Below are 24024 nucleotides of genomic sequence, written 5' to 3' on the forward strand. Positions count from 1 at the left end.
AGTTCTTGAGGAATTGGCAAAGTGATACTTGGAAGCCCATAGAGGGCTATGGTGAAAAAGGAAATATCCTCAGATGAAATCTGGAAAGAAGCTTTCTGAGAAACTGCTTAGTGTTCTGTTAATTCATCTCACAGAGTTACTTCTGAATTTCGTGGATCTCTATGCTAGCCTTATTTCTGTGGAATCTGAGAACAGATATTTCGGATCCCTTTGAAGACTATAGGGCCAAAGGAAATATCCTCCGAAAACAAAGAGAAAGAAGCTTTCTGAGAAACTTCGTTGTGTTCTGTGAAATCATCTCACAGAGTTACAGCTTTCCCCTCAAGGAGCCTTTCGCTAAGACAGTTCTTGTGGAATTGGCAAAGTGATACTTGGAATTCCATAGAGGGCTATGGTGAAAAAGGAAATATCCTCAGATGAAATCTGGAAAGAAGCTTTCTGAGAAACTGCTTAGTGTTCTGTTAATTCATCTCACAGAGTTACTTCTGTATTTCGTGGATCTCTTTGCTAGCGTTATCTGTGGAATCTGAGAACAGATATTTCGGATCCCTTTGAAGACTATAGGGCCACAGGAAATATCCTCAGATAACAAAGAGAAAGAAGCTTTCGGAGAAACTTCGTTGTGTTCTGTGAAATCATCTCACAGAGTTACAGCTTTCCCCTCAAGGAGAATTTCGCTAAGACTGTTCTTGTGGAATTGGGAAAGTGATATTTGGAAGCCCATAGAGGGCTATGGTGAAAAAGGAAATATCCTCAGATGAAATCTGGAAAGAAGCTTTCTGAGAAACTGCTTAGTGTTCTGTTAATTCATCTCACAGAGTTACATCTGTAGTTCGTGGATCTCTTTGCTAGACTTATTTCTGTGGAATCTGAGAACAGATATTTTGGATCCCTATGAAGACTATAGGGCCAAAGGAAATATCCTCCGAAAACAAAGAGAAAGAAACTTTCTGAGAAACTTCGTTGTGTTCTGTGAAATCATCTCACAGAGTTACAGCTTTCCCCTCAAGGAGCCTTTCGCTAAGACAGTTCTTGTGGAATTGGCAAAGTGATATCTTGAAGCCCATAGAGGGCTACGGTGAAAAAGGAATTATCCTCAGATGAAATCTGGAAAGAAGCTTTCTGAGAAACTGCTTAGTGTTCTGTTAATTCATCTCACGGAGTTACATCTATATTTCATGGATGTCTTTGCTAGCCTTATTTCTGTGGAATCTGACAGCAGATATTTCGGATCCCCTTGAAGACTATAGGGCCACAGGAAATATCCTCAGATAACAAAGAGAAAGAAGCTTTCTGAGAAACTTCGTTGTGTTCTGTGAAATCATCTCACAGAGTTACAGCTTTCCTCTCAAGGAGACTTTCGCTAAGACAGTTCTTGTGGAATTGGCAAAGAGATATTTGGAAGCCCCTAGAGGGCTATGGTGAAAAAGGAAATATCCTCAGATGAAATCTGGAAAGAAGCTTTCTGAGAAACTGCTTAGTGTTCTGTTAATTCATCTCACAGAGTTACACCTGTATTTCGTGGATCTCTTTGCTAGCCTTATTTCTGTGGAATCTGAGAACAGATATTTCGGATCCCTTTGAAGACTATAGGGCCAAAGTAAATATCCTCCGATAACAAAGAGAAAGAAGCTTTCTGAGAAACTTCGTTGTGTTCTGTGAAATCATCTCACAGAGTTACAGCTTTCCCCTCAAGGAGCCTTTCGCTAAGACAGTTCTTGTGGAATTGGCAAACTGATATTTGGAAGCCCATAGAGGGCTACGGTGAAAAAGGAAATATCCTCAGATGAAATCTGGAAAGAAGCTTTCTGAGAAACTGCTTACTGTTCTGTTAATTCATCTCACAGAGTTACATCTGTATTTCGTGGATGTCTTTGCTAGCCTTATTTCTGTGGAATCTGAGAACAGATATTTCGGATCCCTATGAAGACTATAGGGCCAAAGGAAATATCCTCCGATAACAAAGAGAAAGAAGCTTTCTGAGAAACTTCGTTGTCTTCTGTGAAATCATCTCACTGAGTTACAGCTTTCCCCTCAAGGAGCCTTTCGCTAAGGCAGTTCTTGTGGAATTGGCAAAGTGATATCTGGAAGCCCATAGAGGGCTATGGTGAAAAAGGAAATATCCTCAGATGAAATCTGGAAAGAAGCTTTCTGAGAAACTGCTTAGTGTTCTGTTAATTCACCTCACAGAGTTACATCTGTATTTCGTGGATCTCTTTGCTAGCATTATTTCGGTGGAATCTGAAAACAGATATTTCGGATCCCTTTGAAGACTATAGGGCCAAAGGAAATATCCTCCGATAACAAAGAGAAAGAAGCTTTCTGAGAAACTTCGTTGTGTTCTGTGAAATCATCTCACAGAGTTACAGCTTTCCCCTCAAGGAGCCTTTCGCTAAGACAGTTCTTGTGGAATTGGCAAAGTGATACTTGGAAGCCCATAGAGGGCTATGGTGAAAAAGGAAATATCCTCAGATGAAATCTGGAAAGAAGCTTTCTGAGAAACCTCTTAGTGTTCTGTTAATTCATCTCACAGAGTTACTTCTGAATTTCGTGGATCTCTATGCTAGCCTTATTTCTGTGGAATCTGAGAACAGATATTTCGGATCCCTTTGAAGACTATAGGGCCAAAGGAAATATCCTCCGAAAACAAAGAGAAAGAAGCTTTCTGAGAAACTTCGTTGTGTTCTGTGAAATCATCTCACAGAGTTACAGCTTTCCCCTCAAGGAGCCTTTCGCTAAGACAGTTCTTGAGGAATTGGCAAAGTGATACTTGGAAGCCCATAGAGGGCTATGGTGAAAAAGGAAATATCCTCAGATGAAATCTGGAAAGAAGCTTTCTGAGAAACTGCTTAGTGTTCTGTTAATTCATCTCACAGAGTTACTTCTGTATTTCGTGGATCTCTTTGCTAGCGTTATTTCTGTGGAATCTGAGAACAGATATTTCGGATCCCTTTGAAGACTATAGGGCCACAGGAAATATCCTCAGATAACAAAGAGAAAGAAGCTTTCGGAGAAACTTCGTTGTGTTCTGTGAAATCATCTCACAGAGTTACAGCTTTCCCCTCAAGGAGAATTTCGCTAAGACAGTTCTTGTGGAATTGGCAAAGTGATATTTGGAAGCCCATAGAGGGCTATGGTGAAAAAGGAAATATCCTCAGATGAAATCTGGAAAGAAGCTTTCTGAGAAACTGCTTAGGTTTCTGTTAATTCATCTCACAGAGTTACATCTGTATTTCGTGGATCTCCCTGCTAGCCTTATTTCTGTGGAATCTGAGAACAGATATTTCTGATCCCTTTGATGACTATAGGGAAAAAGGAAATATCGTCCGATAACAAAGAGAAAGAAGCTTTCTGAGAGACTTCGTTGTGTTCTGTGAAATCATCTCACAGAGTTACAGCTTTCCCCTCAAGGAGCCTTTCGCTAAGACAGTTCTTGAGGAATTGGCAAAGTGATACTTGGAAGCCCATAGAGGGCTATGGTGAAAAAGGAAATATCCTCTGATGAAATCTGGAAAGAAGCTTTCTGAGAAACTGCGTAGTGTTCTGTTAATTCATCTCACAGAGTTACATCTGTATTTCATGGATGTCTTTGCTAGCCTTATTTCTGTGGAATCTGAGAACAGATATTTCGGATCAATTTGACGACTACAGGGCCAAAGGAAATATCCTCCGATAACAAAGAGAAAGAAGCTTTCTGAGAAACTTCGTTGTGTTCTGTGAAATCATCTCACAGAGTTACAGCTTTCCCCTCAAGGAGCCTTTCGCTAAGACAGTTCTTGTGGAATTGGCAAAGTGATACTTGGAAGCCCATAGAGGGCTATGGTGAAAAAGGAAATATCCTCAGATGAAATCTGGAAAGAAGCTTTCTGAGAAACTGCTTAGTGTTCTGTTAATTCATCTCACAGAGTTACTTCTGAATTTCGTGGATCTCCTTGCTAGCCTTATTTCTGTGGAATCTGAGAACAGATATTTCTGATCCCTTTGAAGACTATAGGGCCAAAGGAAATATCCTCCGATAACAAAGAGAAAGAAGCTTTCTGAGAAACTTCGTTGTGTTCTGTGAAATCATCTCACAGAGTTACAGCTTTCCCCTCAAGGAGCCTTTCGCTAAGACAGTTCTTGAGGAATTTGCAAAGTGATACTTGGAAGCCCATAGAGGGCTATGGTGAAAAAGGAAATATCCTCAGATGAAATCTGGAAAGAGGCTTTCCGAGAAACTGCGTAGTGTTCTGTTAATTCATCTCACAGAGTTACATCTGTATTTCATGGATGTCTTTGCTAGCCTTATTTCTGTGGAATCTGAGAACAGATATTTCGGATCAATTTGACGACTATAGGGCCAAAGGAAATATCCTCCGATAACAAAGAGAAAGAAGCTTTCTGAGAAACTTCGTTGTGTTCTGTGAAATCATCTCACAGAGTTACAGCTTTCCCCTCAAGGAGCCTTTCGCTAAGACAGTTCTTGTGGAATTGGCAAAGTGATACTTGGAAGCCCATAGAGGGCTATGGTGAAAAAGGAAATATCCTCAGATGAAATCTGGAAAGAAGCTTTCTGAGAAACTGCTTAGTGTTCTGTTAATTCATCTCACAGAGTTACTTCTGTATTTCGTGGATCTCTTTGCTAGCCTTATTTCTGTGGAATCTGAGAACATATATTTCGGATCCCTTTGAAGACTATAGGGCCAAAGGAAATATCCTCCGATAACAAAGAGAAAGAAGCTTTCTGAGAAACTTCGTTGTGTTCTGTGAAATCATCTCACAGAGTTACAGCTTTCCCCTCAAGGAGCCTTTCGCTAAGACAGTTCTTGAGGAATTTGCAAAGTGATACTTGGAAGCCCATAGAGGGCTATGGTGAAAAAGGTAATATCCTCAGATGAAATCTGGAAAGAGGCTTTCCGAGAAACTGCGTAGTGTTCTGTTAATTCATCTCACAGAGTTACATCTGTATTTCATAGATGTCTTTGCTAGCCTTATTTCTGTGGAATCTGAGAACAGATATTTCGGATCAATTTGAAGACTATAGGGCCAAACGAAATATCCTCCGATAACAAAGAGAAGGAAGCTTTCTGAGAAACATCGTTGTGTTCTGTGAAATCATCTCACAGAGTTACAGCTTTCCCCTCAAGGAGCCTTTCGCTAAGACAGTTCTTGTTTAATTGGCAAAGTGATACTTGGAAGCCCATAGAGGGCTATGGTGAAAAAGGAAATATCCTCAGATGAAATCTGGAAAGAAGCTTTCTGAGAAACTGCTTAGTGTTCTGTTAATTCATCTCACAGAGTTACTTCTGTATTTCGTGGATCTCTTTGCTAGCCTTATTTCTGTGGAATCTGAGAACATATATTTCGGATCCCTTTGAAGACTATAGGGCCAAAGGAAATATCCTCCGATAACAAAGAAAAAGAAGCTTTCTGAGAAACTTCGTTGTGTTCTGTGAAATCATCTCACAGAGTTACAGCTTTCCCCTCAAGGAGCCTTTCGCTAAGACAGTTCTTGTGGAATTGGCAAAGTGATACTTGGAAGCCCATAGAGGGCTATGGTGAAAAAGGAAATATCCTCAGATGAAATCTGGAAAGAAGCTTTCTGAGAAACTGCTTAGTGTTCTGTTAATTCATCTCACAGAGTTACTTCTGTGTTTCGTGGATCTCTTTGCTAGCCTTATTTCTGTGGAATCTGAGAACAGATATTTCGGATCCCTTTGAAGACTATAGGGCCACAGGAAATATCCTCAGATAACAAAGAGAAAGAAGCTTTCTGAGAAACTTCGTTGTTTTCTGTGAAATCATCTCACAGAGTTACAGCTTTCCCCTCAAGGAGATTTTCGCTAAGACAGTTCTTGTGGAATTGGCAAAGTGATATTTGGAAGCCCATAGAGGTCTACGGTGAAAAAGGAAATATCCTCAGATGAAATCTGGAAAGAAGCTTTCTGAGAAACTGCTTAGTGTTCTGTTAATTCACCTCACAGAGTTACATCTGTATTTCGTGGATCTCTTTGCTAGCATTATTTCTGTGGAATCTGAGAACAGATATTTCGGATCCCTTTGAAGACTATAGGGCCAAAGGAAATATCCTCCGATAACAATGAGAAAGAAGCTTTCTGAGAAACTTCTTGGTGTTCTGTGAAATCATCTCACAGAGTTACAGCTTTCCCCTCAAGGAGTGTTTCGCTAAGACAGTTCTTGTGGAATTGGCAAAGTGATATTTGGAAGCCCATAGAGGGCTAAGGTGAAAAAGGAAATATTCTCAGATGAAATCTGGAAAGAAGCTTTCTGAGAAACTGCTTAGTGTTCTGTTAATTCATCTCACAGAGTTACATCTGTATTTCGTGGATCTCTTTGCTGGCCTTGTTTCTGTGGAATCTGAGAACAGATATTTGGGATCCCTTTGAAGACTATAGGGCCAAAGGAAATATCCTCCGATAACAAAGAGAAAGAAGCTTTCTGAGAAACTTCTTTGTGTTCTGTGAAATCATCTCACAGAGTTGCAGCTTTACGCTCAAGGAGCCTTTCGCTAAGACAGTTCTTGTGGAATTGGCAAGGTGATATTTGGAAGCCCATAGAGGGCTATGGTGAAAAAGGAAATATCCTCAGAGGAAAACTGGAAAGAAGCTTTCTGAGAAACTGCTTAGTGTTCTGTTAATTCATCTCACAGAGTTACATCTGTATTTCGTGGATCTCTTTCCTAGCCTTATTTCTGTGGAATCTGAGAACAGATATTTCGGATCCCTTTGAAGACTATAGGGCCAAAGGAAATATCCTCCGATAACAAAGAGAAGGAAGCTTTCTGAGAAACTTGGTTGTGTTCTGTGAATCATCTCACAGAGTTACAGCTTTCCCCTCAAGGAGCCTTTCGCTAAGACAGTTCTAGTGGAATTGGCAAAGTGAAATTTGGAAGCCCATAGAGGGCTATGGTGAAAATGGAAATATCCTCAGATGAAATCTGGAAAGAAGCTTTCTGAGAAACTGCTTAGTGGTCTGTTAATTCACCTCACAGAGTTACTTCTGTATTTCGTGGATCTCTTTGCTAGCCTTATTTCTGTGGAATCTGAGAACAGATATTTCGGATCCCGTTGAAGACTATAGGGCCAAAGGAAATATCCTCCGAAAACAAAGAGAAAGAAGCTTTCTGAGAAACTTCGTTGTGTTCTGTGAAATCATCTCACAGAGTTGCAGCTTTCCCCCCAAGGAGCCTTTCGCTAAGACAGTTCTTGTGGAATTGGCAAAGTGATACTTGGAAGCCCTTAGAGGGCTATGGTGAAAAAGGAAACATCCTCAGATGAAATCTGGAAAGAAGCTTTCTGAGAAACTGCTTAGTGTTCTGTTAATTCATCTCACAGAGTTACATATATATTTCATGGATGTCTTTGCTAGCCTTATTTCTGTGGAATCTGAGAGCACATATTTCGGATCCCTTTGAAGACTATAGGGCCACAGGAAATATCCTCAGATAACAAAGAGAAAGAAGCTTTCTGAGAAACTTCGTTGTGTTCTCTGAAATCATCTCACAGAGTTACAGCTTTCCCCTCAAGGAGCCTTTCGCTAAGACAGTTCTTGTGGAATTGGCAAAGTGATACTTGGAAGCCCATAGAGGGCTATGGTGAAAAAGGAAATATCCTCAGATGAAATCTGGAAAGAAGCTTTCTGAGAAACTGCTTAGTGTTCTGTTAATTCATCTCACAGAGTTACTTCTGTATTTCGTGGATCTCTTTGCTAGCCTTATTTCTGTGGAATCTGAGTACAGATATTTCGGATCCCTTTGAACACTATAGGGCCACAGGAAATATCCTCAGATAACAAAGAGAAAGAAGCTTTCTGAGAAACTTCGTTGTGTTCTGTGAAATCATCTCACAGAGTTACAGCTTTCCCCTCAAGGAGATTTTCGCTAAGACAGTTCTTGTGGAATTGGCAAATTGATATTTGGAAGCCCATAGAGGGCTACGGTGAAAAAGGAAATATCCTCAGATGAAATCTGGAAAGAAGCTTTCTGAGAAACTGCTTAGTGTTCTGTTAATTCATCTCACAGAGTTACACCTGTATTTCGTGGATCTCTTTGCTAGCCTTATTTCTGTGGAATCTGAGAACAGATATTTCGGATCCCTTTGAAGAACTATAGGGCCAAAGGAAATATCCTCCGATAACAAAGAGAAAGAAGCTTTCTGAGAAACTTCGTTGTGTTCTGTGAAATCATCTCACAGAGTTACAGCTGTCCCCTCAAGGAGCCTTTCGCTAAGACAGTTCTTGTGGAAATGGCAAAGTGATATTTGGAAGCCCATAGAGGGCTATGGTGAAAAAGGAAATATCCTCAGATGAAATCTGGAAAGAAGCTTTCTGAGAAACTGCTTAGTGTTCTGTTAATTCATCTCACAGAGTTACATCTGTATTTCGTGGATCTCTTTGCTAGCCTTATTTCTGTGGAATCTGAGAACAGATATTTCGGATCCCTATGAAGACTATAGGGCCAAAGGAAATATCCTCCGATAACAAAGAGAAAGAAGCTTTCTGAGAAACTTCGTTGTGTTCTGTGAAATCAACTCACAGAGTTACAGCTTTCCCCTCACGGAGCCTTTCGCTAAGACAGTTCTTGTGGAATTGGCAAAGTGATATCTGGAAGCCCATAGAGGGCTATGGTGAAAAAGGAAATATCCTCAGATGAAATCTGGAAAGAAGCTTTCTGAGAAACTGCTTAGTGTTCTGTTAATTCATCTCACAGAGTTACTTCTGTGTTTCGTGGATCTCTTTGCTAGCCTTATTTCTGTGGAATCTGAGAACAGATATTTCGGATCCCTTTGAAGACTATAGGGCCACAGGAAATATCCTCAGATAACAAAGAGAAAGAAGCTTTCTGAGAAACTTCGTTGTTTTCTGTGAAATCATCGCACAGAGTTACAGCTTTCCCCTCAAGGAGATTTTCGCTAAGACAGTTCTTGTGGAATTGGCAAAGTGATATTTGGAAGCCCATAGAGGGCTATGGTGAAAAAGGAAATATCCTCAGATGAAATCTGGAAAGAAGCTTTCTGAGAAACTGCTTAGTGTTCTGTTAATTCATCTCACAGAGTTACATCTGTATTTCGTGGATCTCTTTGCTGGCCTTATTTCTGTGGAATCTGAGAACAGATATTTCGGATCCCTATGAAGACTATAGGGCCAAAGGAAATATCCTCCGAAAACAAAGAGAAAGAAGCTTTCTGAGAAACTTCGTTGTGTTCTGTGAAATCATCTCACAGAGTTACAGCTTTCCCCTCAAGGAGCCTTTCGCTAAGACAGTTCTTGTGGAATTGGCAAAGTGATATCTGGAAGCCCATAGAGGGCTATGGTGAAAAAGGAAATATCCTCAGATGAAATCTGGAAAGAAGCTTTCTGAGAAACTGCTTAGTGTTCTCTTAATTCACCTCACAGAGTTACATCTGTATTTCGTGGATCTCTTTGCTAGCATTATTTCTGTGGAATCTGAGAACAGATATTTCGGATCCCTTTGAAGACTATAGGGCCAAAGGAAATATCCTCCGATAACAAAGAGAAAGAAGCTTTCTGAGAAACTTCTTGGTGTTCTGTGAAATCATCTCACAGAGTTACAGCTTTCCCCTCAAGGAGTGTTTCGCTAAGACAGTTCTTGTGGAATTGTCAAAGTGATATTTGGAAGCCCATAGAGGGCTAAGGTGAAAAAGGAAATATTCTCAGATGAAATCTGGAAAGAAGCTTTCTGAGAAACTGCTTAGTGTTCTGTTAATTCATCTCACAGAGTTACATCTGTATTTCGTGGATCTCTTTGCTGGCCTTATTTCTGTGGAATCTGAGAACAGATATTTCGGATCCCTTTGAAGACTATAGGGCCAAAGGAAATATCCTCCGATAACAAAGAGAAAGAAGCTTTCTGAGAAACTTCTTTGTGTTCTGTGAAATCATCTCACAGAGTTGCAGCTTTACGCTCAAGGAGCCTTTCGCTAAGACAGTTCTTGTGGAATTGGCAAGGTGATATTTGGAAGCCCATAGAGGGCTATGGTGAAAAAGGAAATATCCTCAGAGGAAAACTGGAAAGAAGCTTTCTGAGAAACTGCTTAGTGTTCTGTTAATTCATCTCACAGAGTTACATCTGTATTTCGTGGATCTCTTTGCTAGCCTTATTTCTGTGGAATCTGAGAACAGATATTTCGGATCCCTTTGAAGACTATAGGGCCAAAGGAAATATCCTCCGATAACAAAGAGAAGGAAGCTTTCTGAGAAACTTCGTTGTGTTCTGTGAATCATCTCACAGAGTTACAGCTTTCCCCTCAAGGAGCCTTTCGCTAAGACAGTTCTAGTGGAATTGGCAAAGTGAAATTTGGAAGCCCATAGAGGGCTATGGTGAAAAAGGAAATATCCTCAGATGAAATCTGGAAAGAAGCTTTCTGAGAAACTGCTTAGTGGTCTGTTAATTCACCTCACAGAGTTACTTCTGTATTTCGTGGATCTCTTTGCTAGCCTTATTTCTGTGGAATCTGAGAACAGATATTTCGGATCCCGTTGAAGACTATAGGGCCAAAGGAAATATCCTCCGAAAACAAAGAGAAAGAAGCTTTCTGAGAAACTTCGTTGTGTTCTGTGAAATCATCTCACAGAGTTGCAGCTTTCCCCTCAAGGAGCCTTTCGCTAAGACAGTTCTTGTGGAATTGGCAAAGTGATACTTGGAAGCCCTTAGAGGGCTATGGTGAAAAAGGAAATATCCTCAGATGAAATCTGGAAAGAAGCTTTCTGAGAAACTGCTTAGTGTTCTGTTAATTCATCTCACAGAGTTACATATATATTTCATGGATGTCTTTGCTAGCCTTATTTCTGTGGAATCTGAGAGCACATATTTCGGATCCCTTTGAAGACTATAGGGCCACAGGAAATATCCTCAGATAACAAAGAGAAAGAAGCTTTCTGAGAAACTTCGTTGTGTTCTCTGAAATCATCTCACAGAGTTACAGCTTTCCCCTCAAGGAGCCTTTCGCTAAGACAGTTCTTGTGGAATTGGCAAAGTGATACTTGGAAGCCCATAGAGGGCTATGGTGAAAAAGGAAATATCCTCAGATGAAATCTGGAAAGAAGCTTTCTGAGAAACTGCTTAGTGTTCTGTTAATTCATCTCACAGAGTTACTTCTGTATTTCGTGGATCTCTTTGCTAGCCTTATTTCTGAGGAATCTGAGAACAGATATTTCGGATCCCTTTGAAGACTATAGGGCCACAGGAAATATCCTCAGATAACAAAGAGAAAGAAGCTATCTGAGAAACTTCGTTGTGTTCTGTGAAATCATCTCACAGAGTTACAGCTTTCCCCTCAAGGAGATTTTCGCTAAGACAGTTCTTGTGGAATTGGCAAAGTGATATTTGGAAGCCCATAGAGGGCTATGGTGAAAAAGGAAATATCCTCAGATGAAATCTGGAAAGAAGCTTTCTGAGAAACTGCTTAGTGTTCTGTTAATTCATCTCACAGAGTTACATCTGTATTTCGTGGATCTCTTTGCTAGCCTTATTTCTGTGCAATCTGAGAACAGATATTTCGGATCCCTATGAAGACTATAGGGCCAAATGAAATATCCTCCGAAAACAAAGAGAAAGAAGCTTTCTGAGAAACTTCGTTGTGTTCTGTGAAATCATCTCACAGAGTTACAGCTTTCCCCTCAAGGAGCCTTTCGCTAAGACAGTTCTTGTGGAATTGGCAAAGTGATATCTGGAAGCCCATAGAGGGCTATGGTGAAAAAGGAAATATCCTCAGATGAAATCTGGAAAGAAGCTTTCTGAGAAACTGCTTAGTGTTCTGTTAATTCACCTCACAGAGTTACATCTGTATTTCGTGGGTCTCTTTGCTGGCCTTATTTCTGTGGAATCTGAGAACAGATATTTCGGATCCCTTTAAAGACTATAGGGCCAAAGGAAATATCCTCCGATAACAAAGAGAAAGAAGCTTTCTGAGAAACTTCTTTGTGTTCTGTGAAATCATCTCACAGAGTTACAGCTTTCCCCTCAAGGAGCATTTCGCTAAGACAGTTCTTGTGGAATGGTCAAAGTGATATTTGGAAGCCCATAGTGGGCTATGGTGAAAAAGGCAATATCCTCAGATGAAATCTGGAAAGAAGCTTTCTGAGAAACTGCTTAGTGTTCTGTTAATTGATCTCACAGAGTTACATCTGTATTTCGTGGATCTCCTTGCTAGCCTTATTTCTGTGGAATCTGAGAACAGATATTTCTGATCCCTTTGAAGACTATAGGGCCAAAGGAAATATCCTCCGATAACAAAGAGAAAGAAGCTTTCTGAGAAACTTCGTTGTGTTCTGTGAAATCATCTCACAGAGTTACAGCTTTCCCCTCAAGGAGCCTTTCGCTAAGACAGTTCTTGAGGAATTTGCAAAGTGATACTTGGAAGCCCATAGAGGGCTATGGTGAAAAAGGAAATATCCTCAGATGAAATCTGGAAAGAGGCTTTCCGAGAAACTGCGTAGTGTTCTGTTAATTCATCTCACAGAGTTACATCTCTATTTCATGGATGTCTTTGCTAGCCTTATTTCTGTGGAATCTGAGAACAGATATTTCGGATCAATTTGACGACTATAGGGCCAAAGGAAATATCCTCCGATAACAAAGAGAAAGAAGCTTTCTGAGAAACTTCGTTGTGTTCTGTGAAATCATCTCACAGAGTTGCAGCTTTCCCCTCAAGGAGCCTTTCGCTAAGACAGTTCTTGTGGAATTGGCAAAGTGATACTTGGAAGCCCATAGAGGGCTATGGTGAAAAAGGAAATATCCTCAGATGAAATCTGGAAAGAAGCTTTCTGAGAAACTGCTTAGTGTTCTGTTAATTCATCTCACAGAGTTACTTCTGTATTTCGTGGATCTCTTTGCTAGCCTTATTTCTGTGGAATCTGAGAACATATATTTCGGATCCCTTTGAAGACTATAGGGCCAAAGGAAATATCCTCCGAAAACAAAGAGAAAGAAGCTTTCTGAGAAACTTCGTTGTGTTCTGTGAAATCATCTCACAGAGTTACAGCTTTCCCCTCAAGGAGCCTTTCGCTAAGACAGTTCTTGTGGAATTGGCAAAGTGATACTTGGAAGCCCATAGAGGGCTATGGTGAAAAAGGAAATATCCTCAGATGAAATCTGGAAAGAAGCTTTCTGAGAAACTGCTTAGTGTTCTGTTAATTCATCTCACAGAGTTACTTCTGTATTTCGTGGATCTCTTTGCTAGCCTTATTTCTGTGGAATCTGAGAACAGATATTTCGGATCCCTTTGAAGACTATAGGGCCACAGGAAATATCCTCAGATAACAAAGAGAAAGAAGCTTCTTGAGAAACTTCGTTGTGTTCTGTGAAATCATCTCACAGAGTTACAGCTTTCCCCTCAAGGAGATTTTCGCTAAGACAGTTCTTGTGGAATTGGCAAAGTGATATTTGGAAGCCCGTAGAGGGCTATGGTGAAAAAGGAAATATCCTCAGATGAAATCTGGAAAGAAGCTTTCTGAGAAACTGCTTAGTGTTCTGTTAATTCATCTCACAGAGTTACATCTGTATTTCGTGGATCTCTTTGCTAGCCTTATTTCTGTGGAATCTGAGAACAGATATTTCGGATCCCTATGAAGACTATAGGGCCAAAGGAAATATCCTCCGATAACAAAGAGAAAGAAGCTTTCTGAGAAACTTCGTTGTGTTCTGTGAAATCATCTCACAGAGTTCCAGCTTTCCCCTCAAGGAGCCTTTCGCTAAGACAGTTCTTTTGGAATTGGCAAAGTGATATTTGGAAGCCCCTAGAGGGCTATGGTAAAAAAGGAAATACCCTCAGAGGAAATTTGGAAAGAAGCTTTCTGAGAGACTGCTTAGTGTTCTGTCAATTCATCTCACAGAGTTACATCCGTATTTCGTGGATCTCTTTGCTAGCCTTATTTCTGTTGAATCTGAGAACAGATATTTCGGATCCCTTTGAAGACTATAGGGCCAAAGGAAATATCCTCTGATAACAAAGTGAAAGAAGCTTTCTGAGAAACTTCGTTGTGTTCTGTGAATCATCTCACAGAGTTACAGCTTTCCCCTCAAGGAGCCTTTCGCTAAGACAGTTCTTGTGGAATTGGCAAAGTGATATTTGGAAGCCCATAGAGGGCTAAGGTGAAAAAGGAAATATCCTCAGATGAAATCTGGAAAGAAGCTTTCTGAGAAACTGCTTAGTGTTCTGTTAATTCAACTCACAGAGTTACATCTGTATTTCGTGGGTCTCTATGCTAGCCTTATTTCTGTGGAATCTGAGAACAGATATTTCGGATCCCATTGAAGAATATAGGGCCAAAGGAAATATCCTCCGATAACAAAGAGAAAGAAGCTTTCTGAGAAACTTCGTTGTGTTCTGTGAAATCATCTCACAGAGTTACAGCTGTCCCCTCAAGGAGCCTTTCGCTAAGACAGTTCTTGTGGAAATGGCAAAGTGATATTTGGAAGCCCATAGAGGGCTATGGTGAAAAAGGAAATATCCTCAGATGAAATCTGGAAAGAAGCTTTCTGAGAAACTGCTTAGTGTTCTGTTAATTCATCTCACAGAGTTACATCTGTATTTCGTGGATCTCTTTGCTAGCCTTATTTCTGTGGAATCTGAGAACAGATATTTCGGATCCCTATGAAGACTATAGGGCCAAAGGAAATATCCTCCGATAACAAAGAGAAAGAAGCTTTCTGAGAAACTTCGTTGTGTTCTGTGAAATCAACTCACAGAGTTACAGCTTTCCCCTCACGGAGCCTTTCGCTAAGACAGTTCTTGTGGAATTGGCAAAGTGATATCTGGAAGCCCATAGAGGGCTATGGTGAAAAAGGAAATATCCTCAGATGAAATCTGGAAAGAAGCTTTCTGAGAAACTGCTTAGTGTTCTGTTAATTCATCTCACAGAGTTACTTCTGTGTTTCGTGGATCTCTTTGCTAGCCTTATTTCTGTGGAATCTGAGAACAGATATTTCGGATCCCTTTGAAGACTATAGGGCCACAGGAAATATCCTCAGATAACAAAGAGAAAGAAGCTTTCTGAGAAACTTCGTTGTTTTCTGTGAAATCATCGCACAGAGTTACAGCTTTCCCCTCAAGGAGATTTTCGCTAAGACAGTTCTTGTGGAATTGGCAAAGTGATATTTGGAAGCCCATAGAGGGCTATGGTGAAAAAGGAAATATCCTCAGATGAAATCTGGAAAGAAGCTTTCTGAGAAACTGCTTAGTGTTCTGTTAATTCATCTCACAGAGTTACATCTGTATTTCGTGGATCTCTTTGCTGGCCTTATTTCTGTGGAATCTGAGAACAGATATTTCGGATCCCTATGAAGACTATAGGGCCAAAGGAAATATCCTCCGAAAACAAAGAGAAAGAAGCTTTCTGAGAAACTTCGTTGTGTTCTGTGAAATCATCTCACAGAGTTACAGCTTTCCCCTCAAGGAGCCTTTCGCTAAGACAGTTCTTGTGGAATTGGCAAAGTGATATCTGGAAGCCCATAGAGGGCTATGGTGAAAAAGGAAATATCCTCAGATGAAATCTGGAAAGAAGCTTTCTGAGAAACTGCTTAGTGTTCTCTTAATTCACCTCACAGAGTTACATCTGTATTTCGTGGATCTCTTTGCTAGCATTATTTCTGTGGAATCTGAGAACAGATATTTCGGATCCCTTTGAAGACTATAGGGCCAAAGGAAATATCCTCCGATAACAAAGAGAAAGAAGCTTTCTGAGAAACTTCTTGGTGTTCTGTGAAATCATCTCACAGAGTTACAGCTTTCCCCTCAAGGAGTGTTTCGCTAAGACAGTTCTTGTGGAATTGTCAAAGTGATATTTGGAAGCCCATAGAGGGCTAAGGTGAAAAAGGAAATATTCTCAGATGAAATCTGGAAAGAAGCTTTCTGAGAAACTGCTTAGTGTTCTGTTAATTCATCTCACAGAGTTACATCTGTATTTCGTGGATCTCTTTGCTGGCCTTATTTCTGTGGAATCTGAGAACAGATATTTCGGATCCCTTTGAAGACTATAGGGCCAAAGGAAATATCCTCCGATAACAAAGAGAAAGAAGCTTTCTGAGAAACTTCTTTGTGTTCTGTGAAATCATCTCACAGAGTTGCAGCTTTACGCTCAAGGAGCCTTTCGCTAAGACAGTTCTTGTGGAATTGGCAAGGTGATATTTGGAAGCCCATAGAGGGCTATGGTGAAAAAGGAAATATCCTCAGAGGAAAACTGGAAAGAAGCTTTCTGAGAAACTGCTTAGTGTTCTGTTAATTCATCTCACAGAGTTACATCTGTATTTCGTGGATCTCTTTGCTAGCCTTATTTCTGTGGAATCTGAGAACAGATATTTCGGATCCCTTTGAAGACTATAGGGCCAAAGGAAATATCCTCCGATAACAAAGAGAAGGAAGCTTTCTGAGAAACTTCGTTGTGTTCTGTGAATCATCTCACAGAGTTACAGCTTTCCCCTCAAGGAGCCTTTCGCTAAGACAGTTCTAGTGGAATTGGCAAAGTGAAATTTGGAAGCCCATAGAGGGCTATGGTGAAAAAGGAAATATCCTCAGATGAAATCTGGAAAGAAGCTTTCTGAGAAACTGCTTAGTGGTCTGTTAATTCACCTCACAGAGTTACTTCTGTATTTCGTGGATCTCTTTGCTAGCCTTATTTCTGTGGAATCTGAGAACAGATATTTCGGATCCCGTTGAAGACTATAGGGCCAAAGGAAATATCCTCCGAAAACAAAGAGAAAGAAGCTTTCTGAGAAACTTCGTTGTGTTCTGTGAAATCATCTCACAGAGTTGCAGCTTTCCCCTCAAGGAGCCTTTCGCTAAGACAGTTCTTGTGGAATTGGCAAAGTGATACTTGGAAGCCCTTAGAGGGCTATGGTGAAAAAGGAAATATCCTCAGATGAAATCTGGAAAGAAGCTTTCTGAGAAACTGCTTAGTGTTCTGTTAATTCATCTCACAGAGTTACATATATATTTCATGGATGTCTTTGCTAGCCTTATTTCTGTGGAATCTGAGAGCACATATTTCGGATCCCTTTGAAGACTATAGGGCCACAGGAAATATCCTCAGATAACAAAGAGAAAGAAGCTTTCTGAGAAACTTCGTTGTGTTCTCTGAAATCATCTCACAGAGTTACAGCTTTCCCCTCAAGGAGCCTTTCGCTAAGACAGTTCTTGTGGAATTGGCAAAGTGATACTTGGAAGCCCATAGAGGGCTATGGTGAAAAAGGAAATATCCTCAGATGAAATCTGGAAAGAAGCTTTCTGAGAAACTGCTTAGTGTTCTGTTAATTCATCTCACAGAGTTACTTCTGTATTTCGTGGATCTCTTTGCTAGCCTTATTTCTGAGGAATCTGAGAACAGATATTTCGGATCCCTTTGAAGACTATAGGGCCACAGGAAATATCCTCAGATAACAAAGAGAAAGAAGCTATCTGAGAAACTTCGTTGTGTTCTGTGAAATCATCTCACAGAGTTACAGCTTTCCCCTCAAGGAGATTTTCGCTAAGACAGTTCTTGTGGAATTGGCAAAGTGATATTTGGAAGCCCATAGAGGGCTATGGTGAAAAAGGAAATATCCTCAGATGAAATCTGGAAAGAAGCTTTCTGAGAAACTGCTTAGTGTTCTGTTAATTCATCTCACAGAGTTACATCTGTATTTCGTGGATCTCTTTGCTAGCCTTATTTCTGTGCAATCTGAGAACAGATATTTCGGATCCCTATGAAGACTATAGGGCCAAATGAAATATCCTCCGAAAACAAAGAGAAAGAAGCTTTCTGAGAAACTTCGTTGTGTTCTGTGAAATCATCTCACAGAGTTACAGCTTTCCCCTCAAGGAGCCTTTCGCTAAGACAGTTCTTGTGGAATTGGCAAAGTGATATCTGGAAGCCCATAGAGGGCTATGGTGAAAAAGGAAATATCCTCAGATGAAATCTGGAAAGAAGCTTTCTGAGAAACTGCTTAGTGTTCTGTTAATTCACCTCACAGAGTTACATCTGTATTTCGTGGGTCTCTTTGCTGGCCTTATTTCTGTGGAATCTGAGAACAGATATTTCGGATCCCTTTAAAGACTATAGGGCCAAAGGAAATATCCTCCGATAACAAAGAGAAAGAAGCTTTCTGAGAAACTTCTTTGTGTTCTGTGAAATCATCTCACAGAGTTACAGCTTTCCCCTCAAGGAGCATTTCGCTAAGACAGTTCTTGTGGAATGGTCAAAGTGATATTTGGAAGCCCATAGTGGGCTATGGTGAAAAAGGCAATATCCTCAGATGAAATCTGGAAAGAAGCTTTCTGAGAAACTGCTTAGTGTTCTGTTAATTGATCTCACAGAGTTACATCTGTATTTCGTGGATCTCCTTGCTAGCCTTATTTCTGTGGAATCTGAGAACAGATATTTCTGATCCCTTTGAAGACTATAGGGCCAAAGGAAATATCCTCCGATAACAAAGAGAAAGAAGCTTTCTGAGAAACTTCGTTGTGTTCTGTGAAATCATCTCACAGAGTTACAGCTTTCCCCTCAAGGAGCCTTTCGCTAAGACAGTTCTTGAGGAATTTGCAAAGTGATACTTGGAAGCCCATAGAGGGCTATGGTGAAAAAGGAAATATCCTCAGATGAAATCTGGAAAGAGGCTTTCCGAGAAACTGCGTAGTGTTCTGTTAATTCATCTCACAGAGTTACATCTCTATTTCATGGATGTCTTTGCTAGCCTTATTTCTGTGGAATCTGAGAACAGATATTTCGGATCAATTTGACGACTATAGGGCCAAAGGAAATATCCTCCGATAACAAAGAGAAAGAAGCTTTCTGAGAAACTTCGTTGTGTTCTGTGAAATCATCTCACAGAGTTGCAGCTTTCCCCTCAAGGAGCCTTTCGCTAAGACAGTTCTTGTGGAATTGGCAAAGTGATACTTGGAAGCCCATAGAGGGCTATGGTGAAAAAGGAAATATCCTCAGATGAAATCTGGAAAGAAGCTTTCTGAGAAACTGCTTAGTGTTCTGTTAATTCATCTCACAGAGTTACTTCTGTATTTCGTGGATCTCTTTGCTAGCCTTATTTCTGTGGAATCTGAGAACATATATTTCGGATCCCTTTGAAGACTATAGGGCCAAAGGAAATATCCTCCGAAAACAAAGAGAAAGAAGCTTTCTGAGAAACTTCGTTGTGTTCTGTGAAATCATCTCACAGAGTTACAGCTTTCCCCTCAAGGAGCCTTTCGCTAAGACAGTTCTTGTGGAATTGGCAAAGTGATACTTGGAAGCCCATAGAGGGCTATGGTGAAAAAGGAAATATCCTCAGATGAAATCTGGAAAGAAGCTTTCTGAGAAACTGCTTAGTGTTCTGTTAATTCATCTCACAGAGTTACTTCTGTATTTCGTGGATCTCTTTGCTAGCCTTATTTCTGTGGAATCTGAGAACAGATATTTCGGATCCCTTTGAAGACTATAGGGCCACAGGAAATATCCTCAGATAACAAAGAGAAAGAAGCTTCTTGAGAAACTTCGTTGTGTTCTGTGAAATCATCTCACAGAGTTACAGCTTTCCCCTCAAGGAGATTTTCGCTAAGACAGTTCTTGTGGAATTTGCAAAGTGATATTTGGAAGCCCGTAGAGGGCTATGGTGAAAAAGGAAATATCCTCAGATGAAATCTGGAAAGAAGCTTTCTGAGAAACTGCTTAGTGTTCTGTTAATTCATCTCACAGAGTTACATCTGTATTTCGTGGATCTCTTTGCTAGCCTTATTTCTGTGGAATCTGAGAACAGATATTTCGGATCCCTATGAAGACTATAGGGCCAAAGGAAATATCCTCCGATAACAAAGAGAAAGAAGCTTTCTGAGAAACTTCGTTGTGTTCTGTGAAATCATCTCACAGAGTTCCAGCTTTCCCCTCAAGGAGCCTTTCGCTAAGACAGTTCTTTTGGAATTGGCAAAGTGATATTTGGAAGCCCCTAGAGGGCTATGGTAAAAAAGGAAATACCCTCAGAGGAAATTTGGAAAGAAGCTTTCTGAGAGACTGCTTAGTGTTCTGTCAATTCATCTCACAGAGTTACATCCGTATTTCGTGGATCTCTTTGCTAGCCTTATTTCTGTTGAATCTGAGAACAGATATTTCGGATCCCTTTGAAGACTATAGGGCCAAAGGAAATATCCTCTGATAACAAAGTGAAAGAAGCTTTCTGAGAAACTTCGTTGTGTTCTGTGAATCATCTCACAGAGTTACAGCTTTCCCCTCAAGGAGCCTTTCGCTAAGACAGTTCTTGTGGAATTGGCAAAGTGATATTTGGAAGCCCATAGAGGGCTAAGGTGAAAAAGGAAATATCCTCAGATGAAATCTGGAAAGAAGCTTTCTGAGAAACTGCTTAGTGTTCTGTTAATTCAACTCACAGAGTTACATCTGTATTTCGTGGGTCTCTATGCTAGCCTTATTTCTGTGGAATCTGAGAACAGATATTTCGGATCCCATTGAAGAATATAGGGCCAAAGGAAATATCCTCCGATAACAAAGAGAAAGAAGCTTTCTGAGAAACTTCGTTGTGTTCTGTGAAATCATCTCACAGAGTTACAGCTTTCCCCTCAAGGAGCCTTTCGCTGAGACAGTTCATATGGAATTGGCAAAGTGATATTTGGAAGCCCATAGAGGGCTATGGTGAAAAAGGAAATATCCTCAGATGAAACCTGGAAGGAAGCTTTCTGAGAAACTGCTTAGTGTTCTTTTAATTCATCTCACAGAGTTACATCTCTATTTCGTGGATCTCTTTGCTAGCCTTATTTCTGTGGAATCCGAGAACACATATTTCGTATCCCTTTGAAGACTATAGGGCCAAAGGAAATATCCTCCGATAACAAAGAGAAAGAAGCTTTCTGAGAAACTTCTTTGTGTTCTGTGAAATCATCTCACAGAGTTACAGCTTTCCCCTCAAGGAGCCTTTCGCTAAGACAGTTCTTGTTGAATTGGCAAAGTGATATTTGGAAGCCCATAGAGGGCTATGGTGAAAAAGGAAATATCCTCAGATGAAATCTGGAAAGAAGCTTTCTGAGAAACTGATTAGTGTTCTGTTAATTCATCTCACGGAGTTACATCTGTATTTCGTGGATGTCTTTGCTAGCCTTATTTCTGTGGAATCTGAGAACAGATATTTCGGATCCCTTTGAAGACTACAGGGCCAAAGGAAATATCCTCCGAAAACAAAGAGAAATAAGCTTTCTGAGAAACTTCGTTGTGTTCTGTGAAATCATCTCACAGAGTTACAGCTTTCCCTCAAGGAGCCTTTCGCTAAGACTGTTCTTGTGGAATTGGCAAAGTGATATTTGGAAGCCCATAGAGGGCTACGGTGAAAAAGGAAATATCCTCAGATGAAATCTGTAAAGAAGCTTTCTGAGAAACTGCTTAGTGTTCTGTTAATTCATCTCACAGAGTTACATCTGTATTTCCTGGATCTCCTTGCTAGCCTTATTTCTGTGGCATCTGAGAACAGATATTTCAGATCCCTTTGAAGACTATAGGGCCAAAGGAAATATCCTCCGATAACAAAGAGAAAGAAGCTTCCTGAGAAACTTTGTTGCGTTCTGTGAAATCATCTTACAGAGTTACAGCTTCCCCTCAAGGAGCCTTTGGCTAAGACAGTTCTTGTGGAATTGTCAAAGTGATATTTAGAAGCCCATAGAGGGCTATCGTGAAAAAGGAAATATCCTCAGATGAAATCTGGAAAGAAGCTTTCTGAGAAACTGCTTAGTGTTCTGTTAATTCATCTCACAGAGTTACATCTGTATTTCGTGGATCTCCTTGCTAGCCTTATTTTTGTGGAATCTGAGAACAGATATTTCGGAGTCCTTTGAATACTATAGGGCCAAAGGAAATATCCTCCGATAAAAAAGAGAAAGAAACTTTCTGAGAAACTTCGTTGTGTTCTGTGAAATCATCTCACAGAGTTACAGCTTTCCCCTCAAGCAGCCTTTCGCTAAGACAGTTCTTGTGGAATTGGCAAAGTGATATTTGGAAGCCCATAGAGGGCTATGGTAAAAAAGGAAATATCCTCAGATGAAATCTGGAAAGAAGCTTTCTGAGAAACTGCTTAGTGTTCTGTTTATTCATCTCACAGAGTTACATCTGTATTGCCTGGATCTCTTTGCTAGTCTTTTTTCTGTGGAATCTGAGAACAGATATTTCGGATCCCTTTGAAGACTATAGGGCCAAAGGAAATATCCTCCGATAACAAAGAGAAAGAAGCTTTCTGAGAAACTTCGTTGTGTTCTGTGAAATCATCTCACAGAGTTCCAGCTTTCCCCTCAGGGAGCCTTTCGCTAAGACAGTTCTTTTGGAATTGGCAAAGTGATATTTGGAAGCCCCTAGAGGGCTATGGTAAAAAAGGAAATACCCTCAGAGGAAATTTGGAAAGAGGCTTTCTGAGAGACTGCTTAGTGTTCTGTCAATTCATCTCACAGAGTTACATCCGTATTTCGTGGATCTCTTTGCTAGCCTTATTTCTGTTGAATCTGAGAACAGATATTTCGGATCCCTTTGAAGACTATAGGGCCAAAGGAAATATCCTCTGATAACAAAGTGAAAGAAGCTTTCTGAGAAACTTCGTTGTGTTCTGTGAATCATCTCACAGAGTTACAGCTTTCCCCTCAAGGAGCCTTTCGCTAAGACAGTTCTTGTGGAATTGGCAAAGTGATATTTGGAAGCCCATAGAGGGCTATTGTGAAAAAGGAAATATCCTCAGATGAAATCTGGAAAGAAGCTTTCTGAGAAACTGCTTAGTGTTCTGTTAATTCAACTCACAGAGTTACATCTGTATTTCGTGGGTCTCTTTGCTAGCCTTATTTCTGTGGAATCTGAGAACAGATATTTCGGATCCCATTGAAGAATACAGGGCCAAAGGAAATATCCTCCGATAACAAAGAGAAAGAAGCTTTCTGAGAAACTTCGTTGTGTTCTGTGAAATCATCTCACAGAGTTACAGCTTTCCCCTCAAGGAGCCTTTCGCTGAGACAGTTCATATGGAATTGGCAAAGTGATATTTGGAAGCCCATAGAGGGCTATGGTGAAAAAGGAAATATCCTCAGATGAAACCTGGAAGGAAGCTTTCTGAGAAACTGCTTAGTGTTCTGTTAATTCATCTCACAGAGTTACATCTCTATTTCGTGGATCTCTTTGCTAGCCTTATTTCTGTGGAATCTGAGAACACATATTTCGTATCCCTTTGTAGACTATAGGGCCAAAGGAAATATCCTCCGATAACAAAGAGAAAGAAGCTTTCTGAGAAACTTCGTTGTGTTCTGTGAAATCATCTCACAGAGTTACAGCTTTCCCCTGACGGAGCCTTTCGCTAAGACAGTTCTTGTTGAATTGGCAAAGTGATATTTGGAAGCCCATAGAGGGCTATGGTGAAAAAGGAAATATCCTCAGTTGAAATCTGGAAAGAAGCTTTCTGAGAAACTGATTAGTGTTCTGTTAATTCATCTCACGGAGTTACATCTGTATTTCGTGGATGTCTTTGCTAGCCTTATTTCTGTGGAATCTGAGAACAGATATTTCGGATCCCTTTGAAGACTATAGGGCCAAAGGAAATATCCTCCGATAACAAAGAGAAATAAGCTTTCTGAGAAACTTCGTTGTGTTCTGTGAAATCATCTCACAGAGTTACAGCTTTCCCTCAAGGAGCCTTTGGCTAAGACAGTTCTTGGGGAATTGTCAAAGTGATATTTAGAAGCCCATAGAGGGCTATAGTGAAAAAGGAAATATCCTCAGATGAAATCTGGAAAGAAGCTTTCTGAGAAACTGCTTAGTGTTCTGTTAATTCATCTCACAGAGTTACATGTGTATTTCCTGGATCTCCTTGCTAGCCTTATTTCTGTGGAATCTGAGAACAGATATTTCAGATTCCTTTGAATACTATAGGGCCAAAGAAATATCCTCCGATAAAAAAGAGAAAGAAACTTTCTGAGAAACTTCGTTGTGTTCTGTGAAATCATCTCACAGAGTTACAGCTTTCCCCTCAAGCAGCCTTTCGCTAAGACAGTTCTTGTGGAATTGGCAAAGTGA

This window comes from Macaca fascicularis, chromosome 14 (assembly GCF_037993035.2).
Source record: "Macaca fascicularis isolate 582-1 chromosome 14, T2T-MFA8v1.1".
NCBI classification, from domain to species: Eukaryota; Metazoa; Chordata; class Mammalia; order Primates; family Cercopithecidae; genus Macaca; species Macaca fascicularis.